Here is a 6,000-nt window from a genome sequence, read left to right as displayed (position 1 = left end):
TTTTTGCAGAGCTAAGCAATAGGTGAGCCCTAACTTAGGCATGACACCAGGAATTTCGTCTCTGGATTACTTCTTGCTGCTGAATATGCCTTTCCATACTTTGCTGTATCTCTCATATACCTGACATAGTCAGAGAGACCCTCATTTCCTCTCGTTTCCTGAGTAATTACCCACTCTGGTTGGGCAGATTTCCTGCAGATCAATATGAAGATGTACTTTCATGAAACAATGCTGCTTAGATGAATTGATTTTATAATTTCTGATAATGATTTTATAGAATTTCTGATTTGATTCAAGTAACTTTAAGACTCTCCTGCTGAATAGCAAAGGCTGCATAAAGAGTCTGTGCACCTTCACATGTCACTGGCACAAAAACTGCACTAGGGAGAAGAACAGACTTGGGACAGATTTATGACCCAAAGGAAACATTCGTTCTAGGTACAGAGATGAGATCATGGCTCTTGGTATGTACCATGATAGATAGCCATGAACAGGAAACAGATAATTCATTAATTGTGAAGTGAAAGACAGATTACTTTGAACTTATAATGAACTCATGGGGCTAAAAGATGGTTAAAGAATGTTTAGTTAGGTGCAAGTCTTAATGGAAAGACATATAAACAATAATCCTGCTACAATCCCTTGGCCCCGTTTATCTTAAACTTTGCTAACCTGTTGCTTTAAACTCACATGAACTTGTGGAATGTAGATATAGATAAGTAATGTTTAGTTAGATAGGAGTCTTGCTTGATGGTTTCTTAGTACTATTTGTTTGGAATATTTTTTTCATCCTTTTCCTCTAATGTGGTGTCTATCATTGTTGTGAGTTGTATTTCTTAGAGGCAGATAAAAGATGGATCATGTTTTCTGATCCAGTCTCTTACTCTGTGTCTAACTGTATTGGCTAGTTGAAACCATTAATAACAAGAGTTTTTTTTTAACTTTTATTAATTACACTTTATTCACTTTGTATCCTCCCAATAAATCCCTCCTTCCTCCCCTCCCAATCCCACCTTTCTTCCCCCTTCTTCACGCCTACCCTTCCCCAATTCCACTGATAGGGGAGGTCCCCCTCTCCTTCCTTCTGATCTTAGTCTATCAGATCTCATCAGGAGTGGCTGCATTGTCATCCTCTGTGGCCTGGTAAGGCTGCTCCCCCCTCATGGGGAGGTGATCAAAGAGCAGGCCAATCAGTTCATGTCAGAAGCAGTCCCTCTTCCCATTACTATGGAAACCACATGGACACTGAACTGCCATGGGCTACATCTGTGCAGGGGTTCTAGGTTATCTCCATGCATGATACTTGGTTGGAGTATGAGTCTCTGGGAAGACCCCATGTTAAAATTTTCTTGTTCTATTGCTCTCCTTGTGGAGCTCCAGTCCTCTCCAGATCTTACTATTTCCCACTTTTTTCATAAGATTCCATGCACTCTGCCCAACAGTTGGCCCTAAGTCTCAGCATCTGCTTTGATAGTCTGCAGGGCAGAGCCTTTCAGAGGCCCTCTGTGGCAGGTTCCTAACTTGTTTCCTGTTTTCTTCTTTTTCTGATGTCCATCCTCTTTGCCTTTCAGGATGGGGATTGAGCATTTTAGTCAGGGTCCTCAGATGTACAGATTTTAGTAGGTTTATCCTATATTATATGTCTATATGAGTGAGTATATACCATGTGTGTCTTTCTGCTTCTGGGACAGCTCACTCAGGAATAACAGGAGTTTTCATTGAAGTTTGTGAATTAATTGATTTTATTTTGTTGCTTTTGTGAGTTTTTATTAGACCACTTTGGGTTTAGTATTCTTGAATTGTGTATTTTTTTCTATGTGTCTTCTTTGGCATGTTTAACCTTTCCTTTAGACTTAAATATTCCATTATCTGCCATAAAGACAACTTAGTGGCCATACTTAAATCCATTTTTATCTGCTTTGTCATCTGCATCATACCTTGTAAAACATTAGTCCAATCCCTTCTGGCTTTCATAGTCTCCATTGAAACATCTTCCATTATTCTGATAGGCCAGCTTTTGTCTATGCCGTGATCTTTCCTTCTTAAAGCTTTCAATATTCTTTCTTTGTTCTAGACATTTAACATTTGATTCTTACATGATGTGAGGACAACTGTATTTTATCTGAATCTCAACCCACATTCCCTCCTATCACTGTCTTTTAGAAGATAGCATAGCATCTTATTTGTAAATATTTTAGTATATTGTTCTAAATGAGATTCTTTTAAAATCATAGTTTTATCATCATATCATGAAAAATACATTCAGTTTTCCTACTTATCCAGTTATTTAAAAAAAAATAGTTTTTAACTTTGAATCAGGATCCAGGAAAAAAAACTGGAGTGATGGAAGTACAGAGGCCATGGGTTGTTCTGTAGATTCATTGTCCTGTGGCTAGGAATGTTTGCTGTCCTCCAGGGCACACTACTTTGCTGGCTTGCCCATGTATCTAGAGAATGACTGATTCTTTTCTTCATTTGGGGCATGGAATAGTAGAGTCAAAAAGAAGAATGCAGGAGTCACAGCCTTTTAATCCACTCAAGATGAAGATCTTAGTTCTGGCATAATGAGGCACTGAAGAATTTAGCAAAGGATAATGTGAGGTGAGGCCTGCGGGTTGAAGCCAGGGGGGAGTACAGTGAGGATTCTAAGATATTCAACTGATTAAGCTAAACTGATTCTCAAGTCTTCCATACTCAATTTGTTTATATCTCCTACCTTCTTTCAAGATCTATGAAAGTGATCAACTGACTTAGTAAAAGAGCATCCACGGTCCTTGTGATTTCAAGTCACTATGTTGAATCAGTGGATACAAAATATATGTGCTGGCTAATTTTATGTCACTTTGATACAAGCTGGACATCTAAAATTATCTAACCTTTTCATAAGAGCTGAGTGTAAGGCATTTTCTTAATTAGTGATTGATGGGGGAAGGCTCAACCCATTGAGGGTGGTGACATTCCTGGGCTAGTAGTTTTGGGTTCTATAAGAAAGCAAGCTGAACATGTCATGAAGAGAAATCCAACAAACGGCACTCCTCCATAGCTTTTGCATCAGCTCCTGTCTCTGAGCTCCTGCTCTGTTTGAGTTCTTGTCCTGATTTTCTTCAATGATAAACCAAATAAACCCTTTCTCCCCAAATTGCTTTGGTCATGGTGTTTCATCATAGCAATAGCAATCTTGACTATGACAGGATTGTGGGGTATTGCTGTGACAACCTGACCATGTTGTTTTTTTTAAGAGGGCTGTGGAAGGACTTTGAAACTTTGATAGAGAAAAGCTTGACGAGTTGTTCTGTGGGAGCTCGGAAGAAAAGTGTGATGGGAGAAATGCAGATGATGAAGGCTTGGCTTGTGAAGTTTCAGAAGGAAACAAAGACTCTGGATCATTTCTGTGACCACTCTGTGATATCTGGTCGGAGCTGAAGAATCAACTGTAATGGACTTTAAACCCCTGCTCAGATATAGCCCATAGACTCAGTCTCCAAGTGAGGTCCCTAGTAAGGGGAACAGGGGTTGGCTCTGACATGAACTCAGTGGCTGGCTCTTTGATCATCTCCCCCTGGTGGGGTGCAGCCTTGCCAGGCCGCAGAGGAAGACAATGCAGCCAGTCCTGATGGGACATCATGATAGGCTAAGGTCAGATAGAAGGGGAGGAAGACCTCCCCTATCAGTGGACTAGGGGAGGGGCATAGGAGGAAAAGAGGGAGGAAGGAAGGGATTGGGAGCAGATGAGGGAGCTGGCCACAGCCTGGATACAAAGCGAATATATTGTAATACATAATGAATACTTTTTTTTTTTTTAAAGAAGAGATCAGCATCAATGAGGTGAAATCTTCTGGGAAGTATTTCTTCAGAGTTAGCACATTGCAGCTGTGTTCCAGAGGTGTCCAAGGTTGTATCTTGTGTTGGTAGCTGAAGTTGATAATTTAAGAGTTACACAGGTGGTGCTGGCTGAAGGCATGAAGAGGTTATGGAGAGTAGCTGAAGTTTGTTGCTGTGTGTCAGGGCTGGAGTCCTTGAAGAGAGCCCAGGAGAAGGTATTAGTGAAAGTGCACCCGAGTTGTGCAAGAGACCCAGCATTTTGCAGATGCCAATAACATGGGAAGACTGTCAAGAATAGCAGCAGAAGTAGAGTAGAGCCAGCCAGAGTCTCAAAGACAAGCTGTGTGTGCTGCAGAGGGTAGAGCCAGAGACTTGACCCAAGCCATATGAAGGAGCATGGAAGACTGTGTGTGAATCCCAGACATTGGATATTGAGTTATTTACACAGTTGAAGTTTGGTTTTGCTTTGCTTTGATTGTGACTGTGCCCTGACTCTTCCCTCTTGAAGTAAGAAAGTTTATTTTTTATTTTATAGGAGCCAACAGTTGTAGACTTTGGATTTTAAAAGAGACTTTGAATTTTAGAAAAGAGACTGAATTTTTAAGTATTTAAATTTTAAAAGGCTGGGGCTTTTAGGATTTGGAATGTTTATATTGTAACGTTGATATGAATGTGTGATCTTGGGGATGGAAAAGAAGGGAAAAGTTATGGCTTAACAGTAAAATGTTGTGAGCCAAGTTGACAAAGAGCCAGTGGTTTTCACTAGTTTTATGTCAGCTTGGTACAGGCTAGAGTCTGAAAAGAGGGAACCTCAACTGAGTGCATGACTCCATAAGATCTGTCTTAGGACATTTTCTTAATTAGTGATTGATGGGGGAAGGCTCAGCCCATTGTGGGTGATATCATGCCTGGACTGGTGGTCCTGGGTTCTGTAAGAGAGCAGGCTGAGCAAGCCATGGGGTGCAGCACCCCTCCATGGCCTCTGCGTCAGCTCCTGTCTCTAGGTTCCTGCCCTGTTTGAGTTCCTGTCCTGACTTGCTTCAGTGATGAACAGTGTTGAAGCATGAGCCAAATAAACTCTTTCCTCCCTAAGTTGCTTTGGTCACGGTGTTTCGTCATAACAATAGTAACCCTAAGACAATACATTATGTTGCTAAATTGTCATATGGTATTTGGGCTCACTGAGAAGCTCGTTCTAGAAGCTTTGTGACTCAGTGCTTACATTTCAGACACAAGCGTGTTTGTCTCAAAGCTTGCTTTTAAAGCCCCTTGGGTACAGATGGCCTACTGCCTTCTGATTCTCTGACAAGGAAGAGAGAGCAGCAAGAAAGCCCACACATAAAACTACTGTGCTTTTGAGGATGGCTAGAAAGTGAACTATTTCCAACAGCTGTTATTATTATATCATTATATATTATACTATTATATCATGATCCCATTATATAAAAATGCCTATAGCAGATCTTTTTTTTTTTTTTTTTTTTTTTTTAAACAAAAGCTGGAAGTTCATCCATGGGTAGCTTGTACATGGGGCAAAATCTCAGTAGGGAACTCCAGTTGACTTCCCCAATCCATTTCTTCCCTTATTTATTAGTTTATTTATTTATCATCCCAATCGTAGCTCCCTCCCTTCTCTCCTCTGCTCCCACTCTCCTTTCCTCTTCCCAGTATTCCCCTTCCCTCCCCCTCCAAAAAGAAGAGGCCCCTCCCCCACCTACCCATCCCAGCACATCAAGTCCTTATCAGGACTGAGCTCATCCTCATGGAGGCTAGGTGGCCTGACAAGGTTGCACCATGAGGGGCAAGTGATTGAAAAGCATGCAAATGAGTCATTGTTAGAGATAGTTTCCACTCCCCTTACTAAAGGACCTAAATGAAGACCAAGCTGTCCATCATGTACATATGTGTAGGGAGCCTAGGTCCAGTCCATGTATGGTCTTTGGTTGGTGTTTCCATCTCCACAAGCCTCTGGGCCCAGGTTAGTTGGCTCTGTTGGTCTTCTTGTGGAGATCCTGTTACCTCCAGGTCCCCACTCTTCTACAAGGCTCCCTGCAATCCACCTAGTATTTGGCTGTGAGTCTCAGCATCTGTTTCCATCCACTGCTAGATGGAGCCTCTAACAGACAGCTATGCTAGGCTCCTGTCTGCAGGCATAGCAGTGTCGTTAATAGTGTTAGG

The sequence above is a fragment of the Meriones unguiculatus genome, chromosome 17 (assembly GCF_030254825.1).
Source record: "Meriones unguiculatus strain TT.TT164.6M chromosome 17, Bangor_MerUng_6.1, whole genome shotgun sequence".
Classification (NCBI taxonomy): Eukaryota; Metazoa; Chordata; class Mammalia; order Rodentia; family Muridae; genus Meriones; species Meriones unguiculatus.
This window is presented reverse-complemented; position numbering follows the sequence as displayed.